Consider the following 21,637-nt stretch of genomic DNA (forward strand, 5'->3'; position numbering starts at 1 on the left):
TAAAAATCAATTTCTAGTGTTCATTTTTCGGATTTGCATATAATAATTGATAAAATATTTTGACTGAAAAAACAAAGTACGCTTCTTTAACTATCCTCAAGACACCTTTGGAGCCTCTTTATAGCCTCAGAGGCATACTCCAGGGGTTAAAAAAAATACATGTTTGTGTAATGAACCTCATTGATTAGCACAGTCTATGGGACTGAACAGTAAACACACAATGTTAAAACTATTAAAGAATGGAGAGCAAAATGGCAAATGTATTTACAAAATTGCTTTTTGTAAGTAAAAGTATGATTTAAATCAGTCTTTCAAGCAACAGCCATGGGTTACTTGACCAATATTTGAGACTAAAGAATCAATTGTTTCTGAGCCTGTATAGTAGGAAAGTCTTGATTGAAAACTAGACGATACAAAAGTAAAGTCAGTCCAACTTGACTGTCCACTAAACTACAATTAAAAGCACTGACCTTTCTGCTATCATATAAATAAATCCCTCACTAGTTATCCCTCTGTAACATAAAATATTAATTTAAAGGTGTAATGTGGGGCCAATTTACTTCCACACATCCCCCACACTTTAATGAACAAAGTTCCAAACTTGGAGAATGCAGCGCAAATTAAATTATTCCATCTGTGACTACTTAATATGGCAGGGAGCTTCAGAAAGTTAGGTACTCTTGCCAGTAGGTTTGGCCAGTGATTAAGCTGCCTCACATGGTATCTATCTACTTCCTATAATAATCCTTTGACATTCTACAGATTGCCGTACAAGCTCAAATCTGAAAATATCAGCGCAGCGGGATGTGCTGGGATGACTCCCGCCGCCCACACTCCACTGACTGAAATAGTAAGAAGGTAGAAAAACAGAGCTAATCACTGAGATTTTAAGAACAGCTTAATGCATTGGTTCATCAATTTTTGACTTCAATCAGAGCAGATGGGGCCCACCGGAACAAAAATGTTGTGTTGAAAACTGTTACAGCTTTTTGATTGTGGTTGGCTGCTGCTGTGGATAATGATCAAATCTTTTTTTTTACAACTATGAAAATAGCTAAATTGTGATAAAAATATTTTATTACTTTACCATGTTTATTACTGCATCATTTAGTTTGGGCTTTTTTCTTTTTCTTGACAGCATTTGCAGTTTATACCACTTTATTTAAAACTGAAGTTCCACTATTTCCAAATAAATAATACGTTATTTCTTCCATGTAAGAAGATAAAAATTGATACGCTTTTTTGGCAACACTTGAATTTAAAACAATGCACCAAGACAACACCACAGTTTTGTTGTAATTGGTTGCACCAAGGGCACCTGTATTTGCAGGAAAATGCATCCGCAAGGGTATTTACCAATCAAGAAAGTTGGCATTGATTTCAATGGTCATAACGGTGGCTGTGCTGGGTTTGGGCATCAGGAGGGAGCTTGGAGAAGAGCTGCTGCTCCTTCGAATCCAAAGGAGTCAGCTGAGGTGGTTTGGGCTTTAGATAAGGATGCCTCCAGGACGCCTCCCTTTGCAGGCACTCCTGGCGTGATTGCCTGGACCGAGGCCTCAGGGCAGACCAAGAACTTGGTTGCGGGACTACACATCCCATCTGGCCTGGGAATGCCTCTGGATTCCACTGGATGAGTTGAAAAACATTGCTGAGGAAAGGGATGTCTGGGTCGATTTGCTTAGACTGCTACCCCTGCAACCCGATTTTGGATAAGCAGATGAAAATGGATAGATAGATTGATGTTTTAGCAGGTCAATTTTAGCATTCAATATATTTACTGGGAATAGACAATTCCATGTGTTTTCAAAGTGTGTCATTAAGATTTTTCCATAGTGTGTGTCTTGTCAGTTTAGTATCAAGGTTTTTAGTTGTATCAACAGGGTTTACATTTTCCCGCCATTGCTGAGGTGGAAAACAGTGTGTAGCTAAGTGAACTACTGTGCAAAAAATAAAAATAAAGACAATAATCCATATGTGAACACATGGTAAAGCCTTGTATTCCACCCACCACACTCCCACAATTAAGCATAACAATTCAATGCAAGACCCTTATGAATATTTACACATATTGTTCAATTTGGATGACAGCAGTGGGGTTCCAAACAAAAGACCAAAGGCTGATAGCTGTTGAGACTGTTAATGCACTCAAACTAGGATGTTTTCAGAAATTAAAGAAACTAGGCAGACTCAGAAGTGGATGCAGAGGAGTGTATAACTGTTGGCCATGTTAAGTATAAACCGTGTGTGCACAATACCCTAGAGCTCACGACTTATTATATACTGTATAAAGCCTCTTTCAATATGCATATGTCGTATAACTGTAACATTTGGCAACAATTAAATTCTGCATTTAAATCAAGACGCATCATTCAAGGGTTTCTCTCATTGTCTTTTTGTTATAATGATTTTATGAGTGTAAAACGTGGGAGTAGGTGGATGGTGAAGGCATATACTGTGGTACACCAACCAAAACATAAGCGCAGAGAATTCAGTGTTTTTTGAAACAATTTGATTCACAAATTTGAAACCATTCAAATCACTCATCATACAATAATCACACATTTTTCAGTTTTTCTGATGCACTGTTCTTAAATGTGTGAAGTTATCTGATACACCCTCAGATTTTGATAAGCCTTATTCATGAATAAAGTTGAGCGATATGTGTTTTTATCTGTTGATTTCTGCTTCTGCTGACTCAGGACAAAGAAAGCTTCATTATAAATTGTGAAAATTGTACCAAATCCACTATGAATATACTTCAAAGTACACTGGTAGAACATGTCCCCTCTCCATTCAGTGAATCAAGTACTTGTTGACAAGTACATGAAGATAAAAGCGCACTGCAGCTACTTCAGTTACAGCTCATCTCCACAATCAGATGCAAAACAAGAGCAAACTGCACAGTGCTGCAAAACTCTATTGGCTTGCATGCTTGAATATCATTAACACAGTATGCTTTTCAAACTGGACCTTAAGATAGAGCAGATAGCAGGGTAAATGATGCACAATTCCTGGTGCTATGAGTGACCGCAATCTGTAATGAATTCACCAATCAGCATTAACATTGCTGAAAAGTGAGCCAGCCCTCCTCAAAACTGGCATTACTGTTAGATTTTACAATGTAGTAGCAACAACGGCAACAAAGACATAAAAAAAAATTGATTTGACGGATGAAGACAAAAAGACAAGCTGATCTAAAGCTCTCAATATTGAATTACTTAAGTGGACTTATAGATCCCATTATGTAGTACACTTTTTAATGGCAACACAACCACACACTAATCCACATTTCAAACCAAAAATAAAACCACATAAGTGCTTATAAATGTTTCTTCTTGTATTCCTATTCTGAACCTTATCCCTGTTTTGCTGCTGCAATGATCCAATTTCCCCACAGGGATCAATAAAGTTTCATTTCACTTATTGAGGTATTAAGACATTTCTGTCATCTTAGCAGCTCTCATGGTGAAGGACACAGGTTTTGAAAAAGGAACTGCAATATCTGTTGGATCGCATCAGGTGGGAAGGACAAATGAGATGCACCTCTGTCCATACACTAGTCCATCACAACGATATGTGAAGATCCATTATCCCCCTCTCTCAGGAGATTAGTGCAGCAGTCTCGATGAATTAGTGCACCTTTCACTTCTTTTCATCGACACAGTTTTTTATTGAGGACAAGATGTACTGAATTTCCATCCTGTACTAGGCTTATAGCCATCAGAACATGACAATGGTGCTTCTTGCTCCTCCTTCATGTGATGTAACAATGTGTTGTCACTTATAACTCACCCCATGCTTCTTCATCAGACTCAGACTGTTTCACCTCTTGCCAAAACAATCCAAGGTGAGAGGATGAGAGAAAAGTTCTGCTGCTCTTTCTTTCAACTTTCTTGTCTTGTGTGTAATTCAAAGATTAGACTGATTAGGTGATCAGATTAGGTGATCACAGAGCCATACATTTTCATCTCTATTTAATACATCAATAAATAAAATCACTGAGAGACAAAGGCAAGAATGGCCCATTTTTTAATTATCAGACACCGAATGTGGTCATGTGACCGTGTCAAACAATGACAGGCAGGGGCACTTCCCTGGAAAGGGGTCCACCATACAGGCACTCTCGCTGGGCAGACCTCAGCAGCATGTTAGCCTCTCTGCTCTGGAGGTCTGCATCAATACATTACCCGAGACCCCTGTCGATTCCAGTTGATGCATATCAAAGAGATGACAAACTGCTTCCTCTTCCGCAAGCGGGGACGTCAATGTCCAACATTATGACCTGCCTTAACCAATTCCCATTCCTCATGAGTCATGCATCAAACTAACCCCCTAAGTCAAACCCAATAAGAAGCATGCTATGACTTTGTAGCTTTCCTTTGTGCTTCCAACGTAAAAGCCATGTAATGCTTTATACATTGATTGGTACCATTTTTTGATGCCTTGTTTTGAAAAATCATGGCGCTAACCTAATAACTGGTTTAGGCCATGATTTTGTTTTTTTTATGTATTATTGGAAACCATCCAAGAGGATCAGGTCTTACAACTTTGGAAAGAACGCTAATCAGAGCAGTTGGTCTTTAATTGATAGATATTCTTGTGTTTGTCTATGCTGTAGAAAGAATTTCCCCAAGGGGACAATAAAGTCTAAAGTCTAAATATTCAACCTTTTTATCCTTGACTACTGGAACTAATAACACACAGCACAAAGTCAGGTAGCACCCCATGCATTAACAATGGAAGAACACAAATCAAGCAATACTGCAGTTCTATGGCTAGCATCCTTCAGATATGCTGCTGTTATCTGGTCGAGGCCACATGATTTGTTCGCTGCCAGTTTCCCAATGGCACAGCACACTTCTACTGGTCTAATAACCACACCATCAAAATTTTCCTTCACAGTATGGCAAAATTATTAGACCCAGTTGTTCCATCAATGCTTTATGGTTTGGCCATGGAGTTAGCTTCATTCAGCCTTTTTTCGATGAAGCACGTAAAATAGCCTTTGAGTTTAACATGTGTCATAAAAATCAGGCTGCCTTGTCTCCACTTGCCTAACCACTACTAAGAAACCTTATCTATTAAAACTGCATGTGCAGCTGCATTCAAATGTTTATATACCACACCTATTTTTCATTCCACCTCAGCAACGCTGTTAATCAAAGTCTGTTTATGTGTCACGTGCACCTTGTTGACCCTAAGCCAGAGAGTCTTCATCTTTCTACACTAAACCATTCTCCTGCCACAACAGATCCTACTTGATCATAGCTGGATAATCATCTCCAAAAGTGACACTGCAATTGTTGCAAGCTGGAATCATGGCTTTTCTACAAGGTGCTCTAGTCCCGTCTTGTTAGAAGAAACACAATGGGTGTTAGCGAGTTAGTCAAGCATCAATTATCCGTGTTGACATTTGCAGATTTGCGCAAATATCAGAGGGGACTTTTGGGGGTTATTTTCAGTTGTGGAGGTAACATGTATTTTCACCCTGCAGGCAGGGATGCAGAAATAGAGCGTAGATGAATAGACGAGAGTGGACAACCAGGGGGGAACAGTGATAAATGAGCTGACAAATGTTGTTTGTGTAAGATCATGATAGCCATGAGAGAGCTATAATCCACACCGGCGAGCTGAGCCAGAGGGCCGCATGCACTGGGAAGAAGGCAAGCAGGAGACAGAGGTGTGTGTGTGTGTTTGTGTGTATATATATGTGTGTGTGTGTGTGTGTGTGTGTGTGTGTGTGTGTGTGTGTGTGTGTGTGTGTGTGTGTGTGAGCAAGAAAGATGGAAAGAGAGAAAGAACGCTGGGCACGGAGAGAGGGACATCTAATCCATATCATCAGCAGTTTGGCCAAAAGACAACAGGCATTCAGGGTGCCATGTTGAAACAGGCTTCATCACACACACGTCCAAACAAAGCCTTTTTGAAGAAAAGTGTTTATTGTGCATCATCAGTGGACCTCAACGCATTTTGTAAAGATATCCTAGAGGGAGCTAAGATGATTTCTTCCAGGTGTTACTTTCAGGTCTTACTGTTGTGTCTATTTATTTGAAGGATCTCCATTACATTTTTCATGGCTAACTTCAGCTGGGGAGCGGGAGGAAGGAGTGGATATTCTAACATTGCTAGGATCATAAGGCTATCAGGAGGCTGGAGCTGAGGAAGCCGGAAGGCTTTAGCAAAGCCCACCAACTCTGCTCTGATTGTGGAAACACATTTGTCCTTCCTCACCTGACCATTTGTCTAACAGCTACATTTGGACATTTGATACTAATATTAACATGGGCAGCAAGCTCATTCATCAACCTCAATCAATTATTATAATTATTGTTAAACCTCTGCTAAAATGGTTGACACCGGTGGGCAAGAATCAGAGATTTTGTAATTGTGGATACTCCGGCCGCATTTAAATCTGACGTATGGAAGAAATTTGGTTTTCTTTTGGTAAAAACTGAAAAAGTAGAAAGGAGAAAAGGTGAAAGACAAACAAAAAACAATATGCGGACAGTATGATAGACTGTGTTGGTCCAAATGTTGGGAAACATGAGAAATATGAGGAGGCAAAATAATCTTCCCGAAGATCCAAGCTGGAGAAAATCCAAAAGGATGACCAATAAAGAACACTGGTAGCAAGTAAACACCAAGTACATGTGATGACGTAATGACACAACAATATAAGGGAGGAAACACAGAGACTAAATACCAAGCGGCAACCTCCGGTCTCAAACTATGAAGCCCATGCGGAAGTGTTATAAACTGCAATTCATCAAGAATCCGCTTGAGGCTGGCTACAGAAACACCGGTAACCACGTAGACACCAATTCAAAAAGGACAATCTTTGCAGCATTAATAAACATGTTTACAGCCTGGTTAAAAAAACGGCTTGGCCCTACGTAGCTAATCTCTCTATCGGCACACACTGAACAGTGGGTGAATTTTTTTCTAACGTGATGGTTCATAAGATATTAAGATTACAAGTTTTTGCCCAAATAAGGACTTGACTGACTTGACTCCCGGTCAGGAACACATAGCTGTTGGCTAGGAGGCTCAAACCCCGCCCCTTTACGTCACACTCTGCCTGGTTTAGTTCTGCATTTCTAATATGGCTGCCGCCGTCGATTGGCTTCAAACAGGGCTCAGGAAAAAATGGGTGAAATCAAGGATACTATGTCCATATTTTATACAGTCTATGCTAAATACACACTAGGTAACCAGCAACAGGTGTGGCCACAGGACGCAGGTGAAACTCATCAAGGTAATCAAAGTGGAGGGAAAACACACAAGGGCAGGAAGTCAAACTAACCGAAACACACAGGGATCAAAAACTACAAAATAAAACAGGAAACAACAGACTGGACAAAGGAACACCAGAAAATACAAACAAGACATGGATCACTTATAAACAACACAAGGAAGACATTGTCTGAAACAGGACATGAAGATGAGCTGCTTTAGGCTAAATAAGCCTTAAGCTAGGTTCACACTTGCACAAAACATCGTAAACTTACCGGGGTGAGCTGCATGCATGAATGTGAACAGCCAAAACCTGCAGGCCCTCAAGTAAGATGTCTATGTGAAGTTGAGGATGTGAGAACACAGCAGGAATTACTCCAACCTAGAAGAGCAACATGTAACCAGATTACTGCAGGATGAAGACAGAGGTTCATTTTCAAGAAGAGAACAACACAGACATCTGCACAAACGTCCATTAACAAGTTCCATTGATACGAATGCAAAATATGTCATCCTGAGACTCATGCAGCATTTAAATCTGGCTATGACCCCCTTCATCAGGCACGGATGACGTCACGCAGCATAGGACATGAGTTAACAAGCAACTCCGGAAAACATCAGGGGCAGAGCTACTGAAAATTTCAGGTGAGCTTGTGAATGAGGCTTATGTGACGGTTTAGTTTCTCCCTTTTTCTGTTACATCCCCCTCACCTCTTTTTTCATCTTTTTCTCCCTCTGTTAATTGCTGTGATGGACAAGCAGCCACCCCACTGAACATCTCAAACGTACTACATCACAGTGACTCAAGCTCTACGCCATTAATTTGCATTTCATCCCAGTCTGAGCAATTTAACACAATCGATGAATTAGAGCACTGATCCATCATGCTTCTATCCCCTCCTGTGAGGGGATGTAGAGATGTACTCTACCACTCCGCCTTAAAAAGACATGGTGCATACCCGCGGTCCTAAATGTCACGTTTTGAGCTCCTATAACTTTGATCTCTGTGGATATTTATGAGCCCAGCAAGAGGTTGTGTTTGAGCATTAACTGAAAAAGAAAGACTCATCATCTCGATCTTAATAAGGTTTCCTAGTAATTATAGTATGGGTAAATCTTCATTGCAATTACTAAATTTGTCTGTTTGCTGGAAGACAAAAGGAGAGAAAGTCTGCCTTATTGCAGAAATGGCTTAAGGCATCCACACTAACACACACACTCACACACATAAACACTGTGGCATTTGTATTGTGCGTTTCTTCCCAGCACTCCTCTTGAGCCTTATCTACTTTGTCAGCTGAAACGGTTTTCGCAGTTCAACCTATCAGCTGCCTCTTTTTAACTCTAAATTGCAAGTTCTTGATAATCCCAAATCCTTTGATCAAAGGTTCGGTTTTATAATTCTGATAGATACTCCGCTTTTCTGGACAGGCTAAGTGGTAGCTGTGGGCTTTACAGGAGGAATATCAGACTCATAGCACAGAGCACAGAGAGATGCTCAGCAGTGAATGCACGCTGGTTTGACAAGATGCTTATTTTATGAAAGCCATGGGTGCAGTTACTGCCACCATTGTATCAGCCCTGAAATAACAAAAAACACATGTCGGCTTTACAGCAAGAAAGCTTTAAACATACCATTTCTGGAACTAGAATGTCATTTCTCTCAGAGCTTATGTTTTAAGGTTATTTAGGGGCTAAATATATAATTTGGAGGATTTGGAGGGAGATTTAAAAAAATAAGCAAGGAAATGGCCGAGATATGTCATCTCCTCATCTCACAGTGGGCTGAACTCAAAAAACACTAGATTATATTTTTATATATAAGAATAAATAAAACAGATGCCCTGACTTAAGGCCTCCAAATGACACCACTTAAATTGCCAAGCATAGCAGTTCAAATAAAGGATGGTGTTCTGCAAAAAGAGTGTCTCCTAGTGGAATACGGCCTCTGTTTGTTTGATTGTTCTTTGGAATTGCACAACTCTGGTTTACCTTTTGTCAGAGTAATATTAGCTTTTTAGGTTTTAAGCTAAATATATTCAATTTTTATTGAAGGACTTGATTCAGAAATATCCCAGGTAAACCCTTTCAACTATTATGTAAATTAACTTCAATTTAGACACGTTTTGTGAAAACATCCTTTGTTTGGATAAATGTCCGTGTGGTGCCCAAAAGAGGCAGAAAGCATCTGCTTAAATAGAATAATGGATGTCATCAGCAATTACCTGATGATTTGTTAACAAAAATGCAAAAGCAGAAGGTCAACAATAAAAACTTACTCTAAATGTCCAAGAAAAATAAAATCCAAAGTGTCCAAATGAAAACCAAAGGGAACCACGGGGAGCAAGAGGAGGTAAACAATGAAGAATACTGGAAGCTAGTAAACAAAGGGAACATGAGATGAAGTAATGATCTAACAACACAAAGGGGGGAAACAACAGGGGCTAAATACACTAAAGTTAACGAGCAACAGGTGTGGACAAAGCTGAAACAAAATAGGGTAATCAAAGTGGAGGGAAAACACACACGGACAGGATGTAAAACTAAACCAGATACACAGGCAGCAAGAACTACAAAATAAAACAGGAAATACAACAGACTTAACTGAAACACAAGAGAAAGCAACACAAGACATGGATCACTAATAAACAACACAAGGAAGACATAAGGATAACTCGTTACTAATACAGAATACAGACAGGGAGGAAACAGGACATGAAACACAGGGTCAATCCACTACATAAAACAGGAAATCAAAGACAAATTACAACATAGGCTAAAGAAAATGGACAACTTAATGAAAGGAACACATGACGGATCTGAATGCAAGTGGGGCTCACAAATATCTCGTAGACATTCTCAACTCCCCCTCCATTCTTGGTTTGCAAGTATTTAGTCCGTCTATAAACCATGACCAGTAAATAGAGAAGGAAGTAGTGTACTTATCATACCTCTGTTATATCGGTATGACAGATGAGACGCTTATCTGAATGCCTGCCGGGGGAACTGGCGCACTGACACACTGGGATCCTAGCTCACCCCCTTCCCCCCAACCCCTTCATCACTTACTGTACCTCTGCCTGTCCTATTAAAATTACTAACCATAGACCTCTCTGGAGTCCCTGAGCTCCATTGTCTCGTAGGTTCCTCTGACCTGCCTTAGACGTCCTCCTGCTACGGACGTTCTGGACTCCAGCTGAAACAGACGTGCTGGACTTCAGCGGCAACAGCTTCTACTACTCATCTCATCACTATCACCTCTCTCTCTTACTCCCCTCTATCTGTCTTTCTAGACCCAACTCAGTCGAGGCATCATGGCTGTCTAACATGAGTCTGGTTCTGCCTGTTATAAGGAAGTTTTTTTCCTTGCCACTGTGACTAGCTAAATACTGCAATGTGCAATGCTCATGATGGATTAAGGTGGGGTCAGACTGAGTCTTACCCTGTCTTGAAGTTGGGTCTCTGTTCATAATTTGACATAGAGTGGTCTAGACCTCCTATGTTTGTAAAAGCGTCTTGAGATAACATTTGTTGTGATTTGGCGCTATACAAATAAAGATTGATTGATTGATTGATTAATACTTTGTTTTGGTGAGGGGTGTATTTGATTGAATTGAATTGGCTTCAAAGGTGCATATATTGTCATTAACTGCTGGAAACCTGCCCGCAAGCTACTGATAACTCTCGAGTGACTTGAAGGAAATCCAGGGCCATCCGAGATTGGTACAGAAAACAGAAGATCTCACTTGGACGGGCCAAAGTGCACCAAAAAGTCTCAGTTTCTTGTCTTCGGGGAGCAAGTAGCAATTTTTTTTGGGACAAATTGCTGCTTCAAAGACATTGATCAAATCTATTGTGATAACCTTGAGGCCCTCTTGCTAACAATGTAATTAGGTGTTTTTTTAATCTAATTGTGTGTTTGTTGATTTATTATTCAGTATAACGTAAAACAATTTCCTCCTTTCTTAATCTGACAGAGACTCCTTCCAGTCCTTTGTCTTCAGCCATTGCAGCTTTTGTTCTATCATAATAGCTTTATTTTTGACAGGATGCAAAATGACTCTGTCCCCGGGGTGATCCACGTGGCAACATAATGAGCTGCTGAAGAGTTTAGAGGCAGCGACCGAGCATAAGCAGGTAGAAATTAATTCATCAGCTGACAGGAAGGAGCAGAGTACAATTAGTTTTATTTGTGGATCTTACCTCTGAGGGCTGCATGCTGAGGGTTGAGAGCAAAGTCCAAACAGTTCATGTGCAATTTATACCCCGATGGCGACTCCTATCAGCACTGTGACACAAACCTACCTCCTGGAAACTAACACAAGCCAATTTAAACAGAAATACTGCATATGACCTACCTGCAAATTAATTATTAAAGGTATTTAGAAAAACAAATGCAATAGTTAGGGATAAGTTATTTGATTGGTTCTGAGAACAGAGCAGTGATATGGTCATGTTAGTTGCCATTGTTGGTAAAACAACATGCTGACAGCTGTGCTAATATGCTGTCCATTGTTACCAGTTATGTTACATTATGTATAATGAAAGCCATAAATAAAAAACATACATCTTCAATGGTTTTATTTTGAAATTCCAAATCAGATATAGCTCGATTGGCAGAAACACATTTTGAGGTGTTCTCTTAACAGTATGAATCTAAATATTGTAGTGGAATTAAGGATCTACTGTCAAAAATATATTTACTCCTTAGCTGTTGCACAATTTTCATATTACAGATGTCTTTTATTTTGAAAATCTACATTCGATTGTCTTGATGTCGAGTAAGTCACAATCTAGTGTGGTAACCTTTCTGTGTGATTTTACACTTGTGTTTTGATTCAGGCTGTTTGGTTTTAATATCAGCTTCAATTGACTTGCAAGCATTACATTTTCCTACTCTTTCCAATTGGTTTCATTTTAAATATGTTCTATCTGTTGTTATGCGCTTTTACAGTAATGCCTATTGTACACGTGCACCGCTGAATGTTGTGGAGGCTCGCTTGACTATCATTTGAGAAGTGGAGGGGGGCTTGACCACAGTCTGTTTCTCTTAAAAGTGTTTAGCTAATGTAATTTTGTTTTATAAAATGCTACAAACTTTTTCCAAAATGTAAATATGTCTCTAATTTTTTATAAAAGTATTTCATTATTTTTAAATGTGCGCTTCCCAACCTATGTACTCATCTCATATTAATACAACAATATATTAACAGTGTTGTAGTTGTTACCAAACCGTATTTTGCTATATGATATATTTTTGTATCAGCTATATAAAAACGATAATAAAATCTCTCAAAAACTGGAAAAAATATTTTCACTCGTAGCCTGCCATTGTTCTTTGCGTCGCAATGATGTTTGGGTAGTGACGTCATTTGGTTGCAACAGTCTGTTTTCTTCATGCGTGTCAGTTGAAGCATGTGATTCCTGGGTGCTCCGTGAAGTTATACTTCGGATCAGACTGTCTGTACAGTGGCTGACTGCCCTCACTGAAAAAGTCATCATCTGAGAGGAAAAGATCCAGAGACTGACTGTCATCCTGAAACTGTTTTTTCAGCTAATTTTCACAATTAGCAGCAGAAACGTGGTCTTGAGTAATAAGTTGGTGCGCATCAGCTGGCCACTGTACCGCTGCATCAGATGTGTGTTTTTCCGTCTGAGTTGCGACATCACTCTTATTTGGACAACACTGTACACTTACGGACTGCTGTGTTGACTGATCGGGGGACTCATCGTCAGCTTCCTCCGTGGTCGTGGTCGTGATCGTGATCGTGCCCCATGGTTCGCCATCAGAGGCTACATCTGCAGGTGCGGGATGTTGACATCCCCGCAGGAGCACATCCAGCGTCTCCTGCCTATGGCGTTTCCTCGAGCGGACTTCCCTCTTTTCCCGAGGGCGTTTTGTCTGTTTATGAACGAAAACTGACGGCACAGCATTTGGCTTCAGTCTCCGTTTATAACTAGCAGCACCTGTGAGCTCTTTCACCAGCGTGGGTCGGCTAAATGCATCAAATGCATCTGGAGTTAAGTGGCGAGAACATAGCCGCGGGTCCTTCGGAAGTTGTGTACGTCCACAAGCAATTTCCTACTCCTTTCTTCTCTTTTTGTCTCTTGGAAAGCTGTGTAGACTTACACCAGTCCCCTTGTTTCCATTGGACTGGAAATTACACCCAAACGCAGCACAGTGTGGCATTATTATGGTTTTCGTGATCCTGAAAGCCAGCGAGTAAACACAGCGAAAACCAGAGGCTCGGCAAGACGAAACCATTACACGTCATCAACCCAGCATGCATTGCACTAGTAAAACAATGGCTGCGCCCGTAGGTTAGAATATGTGTTACAAATTTTGCTCTTTAAAGAAATAACAATTCTTCATGTCTATTTAACAAAGCATTCTAGTATGAGACAAACATTAAAGCAGATTTATGCCTATTAGTCCCCACAGTCGGGGTTCCTTTTAAGTCCAAGTCTGAGTCTTGGGTCTCCAGAGTTTAAATTTGAGTCCAAGTTGAGTTACCTTTACTAGAGACAGTGTTGGGTCCTCATTATCTGAGGATATACGTGAATGGCTGCTATCTCAATTCAAAATTTTCACTGAACCTCGACTGACTGTGTGGGCCCTTTTCATTTAATGTGTTAACGTTAGATTTTGAGGGATCCTGTCGTCATGTTTGGAAATGAAATTTAGCAAAGAAGTTACAGCGCTGTGTTACCGGAGCTGTTAATCACAACATTTACTAACCAAACATCTCGACAATTGCGATTAGCGAGTAGCTTGATAACAGTGACAGTCCAAGTAACTTATCTTATACAGTAATTTTTCTGGGAGCATCCTGGATAGATGTCTAAGTTTGAGGCTTTATCTTCTTGATAGTTCTTCTGCATACTGTATCAAACATGTTGCACTGCTCTTGCTAGAATTTGCAGTAAAACTTTTGCAAGTAAAACTCCTGATTCATGCTGCCTCTTGTAGCATCCTGGCAGGAGCTGTTGTTGAACAAGACAACATGTGAAGGTGAACACACCTGCCAGCCTTTCCTTGAAACTGAATCAATTACTCAGGGACCCAGGCCTCATACAAAGAATGAAAGAAAAGACACACAGAAAAAAACATTCTTTACTCATGAATAAGTTCAAGTTGCGAATCCAGAAAATCAGGACTCCAGTCAGACTCGATGAATAACTGGGACACAGGTGCAGAGAAAAGTCCAGGACACCAAATGCAGTTCAGAAGGCATGTTTCTTTAATTAATAGTCCAGGGGTCATACACAGCAAGTCGGTCAGCAAAGGCATACAAACCCAGCAAGGGCAAATCCAAAAAATTAAAATCCAAACATCCAAACCAAGATCAGGAAAAGGGCATGGGCAGGGAATACAAGGCTGGCATGAACAAACTATGGTGACAAGTAACACTAGACATAATAGCAGAACACCAGGGTAACAAAATAAAACAGGAAGTGAACTTAACACACATTAAAACAAACTAATCAAATTATTACAAAGCTACTATTGAGGACAGTGCGATTTAATCAAGGCTGAGTGGACATCTGGCATAATCTTAATTACATTTAAATTTATTTTATTCTATCTTATTTTATTATATATTTGCACTGTTTACGTATTTTAGTATTGTATTTTAGTATTGTATTTTAGTATTGTATTTTAGTATTGTATTTTGGTATTGTATTGTATGCTATGTTTGTCATTTGTGCTGTTTTTGATCTGTATAGCACTTTGATCAACCCCGGTTGTTTTAAACGTGCTCTATAAATAAAGTTTTAGTTGAGTTGAGTTGTAGCTTTAAGAGCACTTTGGTGATCAAGTTTTAAAGATTGTTTTTTTTTTTTATAGATTCATTCAGATTTTAAATGACTTAAAAATGAATTACGTCAATTCTGTCAAACACTTTTGGGAGAAATTTGTTTATTTCATTTTTGTTGCACATGCCGTGGACTCTTTTAATTAAATGGTGTCATCATGTCCCTACATGTATCAGAGATGGAGAATAATTATTATTTATTTAACTTTGAAACAAAACATTTAATTTAGAAGCCAATTAATTGAATTTGGCGATCCGTGTATGTTTCCAAAAATCACTTTATCCTTAGTAGAAAGACAAGAAACAACCAAAGGACACTAGTACCCCTGACACATCATGTTTCACAGTGCCTCCAGACATCTTTTGACTGAGCCTTTTCTATTGCTTTCTGCAATTTCCACCAGTTATCACAATGCTATAGCTCAGGATGCTGATATTGAAGTAACTTTGCTGAATGTCCGAGGACAACTTGAAAAACAACAACTCAGCTTGTTGCTATGGTGACAGAGAGGGGGTGTCATGCAAAACGACCCCCCTCTCTGTCTGGATTCCATCTGATACTTTGAAGGCCATTGAGTAGAGTCATGTTTAAAGACGCAGACGCAGGTAAATGAATCTGTCTGAAAAAGATGCCTCCTTCATCCTCACTGAATCACAAACTTTAAAGTGTGTACAGTTGTTAATTTCTGTCAGGGAATATACAGGTTTCATATAAGAACATGGAAAAGCCTACTAGATCCTGCATTAACAAATCAGATACAAATATAAAATAAAACTTTTTCTATGAAGAGGATAAATCTTTGCTTCTTAAACCTCAGTGCAGGACAAAGGCTTTGTCCACCCTTCTTAGTGGGCTTTTATGTAACCGCTTTGCTCTTGTTTTAATAGCTTCCTTGTCACGTTAAAAATCCAGAGGGATTTGGATGCCTTTGTCTGGTTTCGTCGCTCATGTGACCCCTGAATCCAATCCGTCCCCAGGGTGTCTACACGGCACACAAGCCGGTACCCGCAATTCTCTGTTCACATTTCACTCTGTTGACAAAAAGGTTCAGAGCCCTTCAGGGTCTTGACCGGATCTGTGAAAACATCAATGCCATGAAAGAGGACATTTCAGAAACAGAGGACAATGATCTACACAACACTGATCACAATGATGAGGAAATCCCTGCAGAGACTCGGCTGAACATTGCAGGGGGAACATATTACAGTGCAACATGATGAATTCTGCTGTGAAAAACCAGCATTACAGTGTGATCCCTCATTGTGATCAGAATGAGAACGGAGTTTATAAACCAGCAGTGACCTCTATCTAACTGTTGGTTCACACTGTTGCCTGAGGTAAAATCTAGGGATCAAGAGGCTGATTCATATGTACCGGGAGCCTTACACAGATCTCAGCCAAAATACACTTTGAAAGGATATGTAGAGAGCTATTATGACGTCCCATCAACAATAGCGATGTCTGTTTCTGTAGAATATGTAATTTGTTGTTGTTCATACACAATGCTTTTATTCTGATACATTTCCAGGGCGGTTGTTTGGTTCTTCAAGGCACTTGCAGGGTCCCTCATTGGAGTCCCTGCTAAGCTTTCTGTGAAACATAAAATACAACCAAATAAAAAAAAAATCTCACAAAGGCTTTACCTTTAAAAGAAAATGACATCAGGTGGGGAAACTATGGAGCCCTTAAGGTGACATGGACAGAAAAAACAAAAAGATAGGTTTCTTGTGCGCACAATAAAGTTTCCTGTGCGCATGAGATCCATGCAATCTGTCTTAGGTGCCGTTCTGAGACAATAAAGCAGTGACGATGTGCAAGCAAAGCCATAATATTCTTATAATGAAGCCCAAGGTTGAAATAAAGCTCAACTAACTCCCATACCATCATTTTTAGATGAAACAGGAAAGACAGTGATGCACTGGTTGATCTCTAGTGCACACCTGGTAACTTGTGCGCCATGGAAACTTTCTCATGAGCATGCGCTAGTATCTCGTGATCACAATAAATTTCTTGTGAGAGGGGTTACTAATTATTATGTATCTCTACCAATGTCACTTTAGGGGCATCATAGGAAACATTTCCTCTGGTATTTAAAAATGTATCTTGGGGCGTTGTTGGCCTAGCGGTCTAAGCACACGCCCCATATACAGAGGCTATAGCCCTTGTTGTAGAGGTCGAAGGTTTGATTCTGGCCTCAAGCATTTATTGCATGTCCTCCCCCACTCTCTACTCCCTTCATTTCCTGTCTCTCTTCTGCTGTCCTAGTCATTATAGGCAAAATGTCCAAAAATATCATATAAAATAACAACAAGTATCTTTTCAGTCTGGTTGTTTTTTAGGGTTTCATTATTTAATTACTTTCATGTTTTATTTTGATTTTAATATTGTATTGTTATTTAATTTATTTTTAACTATTTATTTTTTTTAGTTTGTTACTAGTTTGTTTATCCTTACCCTTTTGTATGTATTTACTTTAACTATTTATATTCTTATTATTATTTTGATGCTTTAACATTTAATTTCACATGTTTTATTGTTATTGGTGTGCATTAGTCTATTCTTCAAAGTCCATGTATATTTTAATACATAGCATGTTTTGACATTATTTTATTTCAGCTTTTTTCTTGTTTTCAATCACTGTAAAGCACTTTGAATTGCATTTGACTTGTATGAAAGGTGCTGTGTAAATAAATCTTGATTGATTGATTGATTGATTGATTGATTGATTGATTGATTGATTGATTGATTGATTGTATGATCTCTCTGTGTCTTTCCCTCTGCATATACACTTGTTTTGCTCTTGTCTGTAAATTAAGGATCCCTACTTAAGATGATAAAGATATGTTATCAATAACATAGCAGAGGCGCTTCTTGGGATTTTTGACCCAGTAAAAAATACCAAGTCATGCCTCCGTAGAATCCTCATAACGTACCTTCTCCAGTATGGCACCCTTGCTAATGAACCCCACCCTAAAACCTTTATAACAGACTTGCAAAACAACCAAGGTGTAGTGACTGATCCAGATATTTGTATTTAATGTTTAGTTCTTATTCTTATGTACAGCTGAACACATGCAGCAGGAAGACTGTTTCATACTCACATTCATGTGCTCCTAAGTCTTCACTGATTCACATCAGTCCCTCTCCCTCTCTCTGTCCCTCTTTGTCTCCTCCTGCTCTGGTGATCAGCTAATTATGGGCCTTAACTCTTTCAATTACTAAACTAACCAGATTTCTCCTCTACCTCTAACGACCAATCATCCTGCCACAAATATAAATCTGTTCTCCCCTGAGCCGCCTTCAGACGTCCTTTCAGTTTGGCTGTTGCAACCCTCCGCCACCACAGTCACCTCCAATCCATTTCCTCATTGCTAAGCTTGAGCCATTATAAAGCTCATGCATCCACCACCACCACCACCAGTGTCTATTCCCATAGGGGTTCTGTCCTATCCTGCTCTCAGCCTCACTACCCCTTCGATTACATGAAAACGACATGATGGAGTCTAATCGCAGAAGACTTTGCACAATTTTCATTTTTTCCAAACTAGTAAACCATTCACTCATACTGAAGTTTCTCCTGATTGAAATTACTTTAACAGGGGCAGGAAATGAGTCTTCCATCTTCATGCCTTTAAACTGGCGCAATCAGAGGAATCACACCAGGTGGTAACATCCCTTTCTGTTTGTGCCATATGTTTGCAACTGGAGGCTGCTCTTCGTGTAAGCTATATTCTAAAACTACAACTACCTGATTCACAAAGGTATTTGGCACCTGTAACACCCAGCTGGCCTAACATATCTTGTGCTTTTTATGCCATAAAGGCTCTTAGAAAAGAAAAAAAGGGGACTCAGATGTAGGCAAGCTGTGGAATGGAACAGGTTTGGAAATAAGACCTTTAATGCAGGTGAAAGCTGGTGACCTAGAAAGGCAAATTGTCAGGTAAAGGGCAGAGGGAAAGATGATCCTGGCTTCAGGGGGAAAGACAATTCAGAGTGGTGGCTGGATGATGGCTGGCTGTGTGGGACACCAGAGAGAGTAAAGTTGAAGGCCAATGAAGGAGGAAGGATGAAGAGGTTTACATCAAGAAGCAAGTACAGGATTATTAATTTAAAATTACTGGTGTGACTTTTGCCCATTTGCCATTATCTTCTTGGATGTTAGTTCAATATTTTGAAATATTCTGTTCAATAACCATAAAGACTTGTCAGGGGATCAATTATTTAAAAAAGTATTTCATTGGAACCATTCATATTTATATTACATTTTGTAGTTATCCATCAAAATGACAGATTATAGGTTTCCTTTCTCAGTGTCAGACAAGTGTACAATAGATGTGTGTAAATATCAGGTGTGATTCAAGCCTTTTGGACCAAGTGAACTAAGTCACGGTCACATCTCAAATCTGAAGTGGAAAGTTTAAGAAATGGCTCCGGCACTTCTGTACTGCAAGTCAAAACACTGGTCTAAAAATGTTGTAATATCAACATAAAATTAACAAAGGCCTTCTTAAAAAAAAATGTACCCAGCATTCATAACAACCTGCTGGGCAAAAAGCTGCATGATAGTTATTTGGAACATTGTGGTGATTTAGTATTACCTTGTCTTAATCCATCATGAGCAGAGCACTTCACAGCATTTAGCAAGTTACAGCAGCAAGGGAAAACTTCCTTTAACAGGCAGAACCAGACTCAGCCATCTGCCTCGACCGAGTTAGGGTTGGAAAGAGGGATAGAGGGAGATCAAGAGAGAGAAGGAGATGATGGTGGTGAGACGGATGGTAGTAGTTGTCGCAACTGGAGTCTGTAATGTCCACAGCAGCAGGCCATTTACGGTAGCGACTGGTGTCTCTAATGAAAGTATTTACGATAGTTTAGCACTGCCCAAAAAGGCCAAACACGCAATAATTTACTGGTTATATTGATAAGTCACCATTTTAAGTCTCCTCCTTTTTTGCCTTCAAGTCCTCAGCAGTCTTAGACAACAAGTTCCATTTATTTTGAGACTCTTGAAAAAAAACCTACACAACCAGGACCAAATTAAACAGTCTCTATAATAATCTATTCACCTTTTAAGAATATAAACCAATACATTGTGACGGCAGTAGCTCAGTCCACAGGGACTTGGCTTGGGAACTGGAGGGTCACCAGTTCAAGCCCTAGTATGGACGAAGTTTGGCAAGTGCCGAGGTGCCGTTTAGCAAGACACCTAACCCCCAACTACTCGGGTGACGCTGGTTGATGGCAGTCTCCTTACTCTGACATCTCTCCCTTAGTGCATGATTGTATGTATATATCAAAACGATGTGTGTGTAGCATGCACACACAAAAAAGCACAAGTGTAAAACTGAATTTCCCCCATGAGGATTAATAAAGTATGTTAACCTTACAGGTTGCTGTTTAAAATCATTTAATTGAAAAAACACTCCACTCATTCTACAAACTTGATATTTCATAGCAGTTTTCTACAGTAGATTAGGAAACAGGCATGTGATCATGAATTTTACTGAAGTAAACACAACACATGGCTTAACTGGCTACAAAACAAAATGTTCCCTGACTTGTTTCAGTGTTGTTCGAAAGCACTGGCTGCATAATGTTTGCCACTTCCACAAACAAAACTGGCAGCATATTAGAGATATTCATCAAGTGCAGCTACTTCATTTTTGTGCATTTCATATCTTACTATTTATCCTGGCAAGATGCTTTAAAAAAAACAACCTGTGTTTGTACTTTGGGTTACTAAAAGTGAGTGAAACATTACGTTTCTAAAGCAGAATTCATGGCCACAGAATAAAACACAAAATGTGTTCAGTAAAAAAAAAATTATTTCTTAAATAGCATCAAGAAATTTGACCTTTAAATTTTTGAAAAACTTTTGCAAACATTCAAGGATTTTCTTTGTCAAAAAAAAAAATCATGTTTTCTGTTATAATTGTAATGAAATATTTAGGTGGTTTCCCCAATAATTGATTGCAGCCACAAATAGGAGCAATACCTGTGTATCATCTGCTCTGTCTCAATGTCCATTTCACAAAGCCTTTTGCACTAAAGATATTAAAGCACAGGAACACTCAAAAAGTTACGCAGCTCTGAGCTGTTTGCTCTTGTTTTGCGTTAGAATGTGGGGGATAAGCTGTCAGCATCTCCACATTCAGCTGCACGGAGCTGAGCTGTCCGCTCTCATCATTTTGTCCACATTCAGTTTATCAGCTGAATGAAGAAGGGACATTTCTTACTGGTTAAGAGTGGAGTTGACCCTCCTAGTCTTATTTTACTGTTGATTATTAAAATAATAATAATATAAAAAAATTATATTAAAATATATGCTTTTTTTTCGAGTCATCTAGAGAAGGAATTGTTATTAAGGCTAATTGGAAGTTTGAGTGTGACATCACTTAAAAATATCTCCAGCAGCAGAAGACAGCAAAAATATAATACTACTACTGATGTTAGCGTCAGGGTTTCTAAATAAGCTGTTTTTTTGCAATTAGGCTCATTTGCATATAAAGGCTTGCATTTTGCCCCAAATGAGTGCATGATGGCTTATTTACATGTATGCTAACAGCAGCAGGGCACAGAGATGCTT

General features: G+C 39.4%; 1 long non-coding RNA gene across 1 annotated transcript; it reads right to left on the reverse strand.

Moving 5' to 3' along the window:
• Positions 1-1,241: 1,241 nt before the first annotated feature.
• Positions 1,242-9,653, reverse strand: LOC117828811. Its single transcript, XR_004634499.1, has 3 exons — positions 9,513-9,653; positions 7,509-7,615; positions 1,242-1,692 (listed from the first exon to the last, which is right to left on the reverse strand). It is a non-coding gene; the product is annotated as an uncharacterized LOC117828811 (long non-coding RNA).
• Between the last annotated feature and the right edge of the window lie 11,984 nt (positions 9,654-21,637).

The sequence above is a fragment of the Notolabrus celidotus genome, chromosome 17 (assembly GCF_009762535.1).
Source record: "Notolabrus celidotus isolate fNotCel1 chromosome 17, fNotCel1.pri, whole genome shotgun sequence".
In the NCBI taxonomy this organism is placed as follows: domain Eukaryota; kingdom Metazoa; phylum Chordata; class Actinopteri; order Labriformes; family Labridae; genus Notolabrus; species Notolabrus celidotus.